The sequence below is a fragment of the Cebus imitator genome, unplaced genomic scaffold, assembly GCF_001604975.1.
Source record: "Cebus imitator isolate Cc_AM_T3 unplaced genomic scaffold, Cebus_imitator-1.0 Scaffold35, whole genome shotgun sequence".
Taxonomy (NCBI): domain Eukaryota; kingdom Metazoa; phylum Chordata; class Mammalia; order Primates; family Cebidae; genus Cebus; species Cebus imitator.
In genome coordinates, this window is record NW_016107350.1 from 9573118 (window position 1) to 9575308 (window position 2191).

General features: G+C 38.7%; 1 pseudogene across 1 annotated transcript; it reads left to right on the forward strand.

The window, feature by feature from the left end:
* The first annotated feature begins 301 nt into the window (after nucleotides 1-301).
* Nucleotides 302-726, forward strand: LOC108301549 (annotated as a pseudogene). Its single transcript, XR_001823925.2, has one exon. The product of XR_001823925.2 is annotated as a 60S ribosomal protein L31-like (transcript).
* The last annotated feature ends 1465 nt before the right edge of the window (nucleotides 727-2191 follow it).

The following is a 2191-nucleotide window of genomic DNA, read 5'->3' on the forward strand; positions in this document are numbered from 1 at the left end:
AAAAAAAAAAAGAAAGAAATTAAAAAGTGTTTGAGACAAATGAAAACAGAAATACAACATACCAAAATCTATGGAACGTGGCAGTAGTAGTACTAAAGGAAGGTTTATAGCAATAAATGTCTACATTGAAGTATAAAGATTTAAAATAAATAACCTATTGATGCACCTCAAGGAACTAGAAAAACGAGAACAAACAACCCAAAATTAGCAGAAGAAAAGAAATAACACCTGAGAGTAGAGACAAATAAAATAAAGACTACCTTCTCCCACAATTTCTCTCACTCTTTCTTTCCACCTTGGACCCCACAGGATGGCTCCTGCAAAGAAGGGTGGTGAGAAGAAAAAGGGCCGTTCTGCCATCACCGAGGTGGTGACCGAGAATACACCATCAGCATTCACAAGCGCATCCATGGAGTGGGCTTCAAGAGGAGTGCCCCACGGGCACTCAAAGAGATTCAGAAATTTGCTATGAAGGAGATGGGAACTCCAGATGTGCGCATTGATACCAGGCTCAACAAAGCTGTCTGGGCCAAAGGAATAAGGAATGTCCCATACCGAATCCGTGTGCGGTTGTCCAGAAAACGTAATGAGGATGAAGATTCACCAAATAAGCTCCATACTCTGGTTACCTATGTACCTGTTACCACTTTCAAAAATCTACAGACAGTCAATGTGGATGAGAACTAATCGCTGATGGTCAAATACATCAAATAAACTTATAAAATTAAAAACAATAAAATAAAGACAAAAAAGTACAAAAGATCAATGAAATAAAGTTTGTTTTTTGAAAAGATAAAATCAACAAACCATTAACTACAATAGCTAAATGAAAAAGAGAGAAGACCCAAATAAATAAAATCGTAAATAAAAAAGAGACATTACAACTGAAACTAAAGAATAAGAAGGATTATTAGAGACTATTATGAGCAAATATACACTAACAAAGTGGAAAATCTAGAGGAAACAGGTAAATTCCTGGATACATGCAACCTACCAAGATTCAACTGGGGGCCGGGCGCAGTGGCTAATTCCTGTAATCCCAGCACTTTGAGAAGGTGAGGTGGGCAGACTCGTTGAGGTCAGGAGTTGGAGACCAGCTGGCCAACATGGTGAAACCCCATCTCTACTAAAAATACAAAAATTAGTCAGGTGTGGTGGCACATGCCTATAGTCCCAGCTACTTGGGAGGCTGAGGCAGGAGAATCACTTGAACCCGGGAGGTGGAGGTTGCTGTGAGTCAAGATGGTGCCACTGCATTCCAACCTGGGTGACAGAGTGAGACTCCATCTCAAAAATAAATAAATAAATAAAAGAAGATTTAACTGGGAAGAAACAAACAGAAAGCCTCAACAAGTCAATAATGAGTAACAAGACTGAATTAGTAAGAAAAAGTCTCCCAAAAAAGACACACCTAGGACTGGATGGTTTCACTGTCACATTCTACCAAATTTTTAAAGAAAAAATAAGACCAATTTTTCTTAAATTTTTCAAAAACACTGAAGGAGGGGAATTATTCCAGACTCATTGTATGAGACCAGCATCACCCTGGTACCAAAATTAGATGAAGACACAACAAAAAAGAAAACTACAGGTCAATAATACTGATGAACGTAAGTGTAAAAATCTTCAACAAAATATCAGCACACTGAATCCAATAGAAAATCAACAAGGTTATACACCAGCATCAAAAGTGAGATTAATCCCAGGGATGCAAGGATGATTCAACATATACAAACCCATAAACATGATACATCACATCAACAGAATGAAGAACAAAAACCATATGATCATCTCAACAGATAGAGAAAAATCACTTGACAAAATTCAACATCCCAATTGGGTGGGTGGCTCACGCCTGTAATCCCAACACTTTAGGAGGCTGAGGCGGGTGGATCACAAGGTCAGGAGATTGAGACCATCCTGGCTAACACAGTGAAATCCCATCTCTACTAAAAATACAAAAAATTAGGCAGACGTGGTAGTGTGCGCCTGTAGTACCAGCTACTTGGGAGGCTGAGGCAGGAGAATTGCTTGAACCCAGGCGGCAGAGGGTGCAGTGAGCTGAGATCGCACCACTGCACTCCAGTCTCAAAAAAAAAAAAAAACTCCCTCTTAAAAAAAAAAAAAAAAAAATTCAACGTTAATTCATGATAAAACTCTCAATGAATTGGTTACATACCTCAACACAATA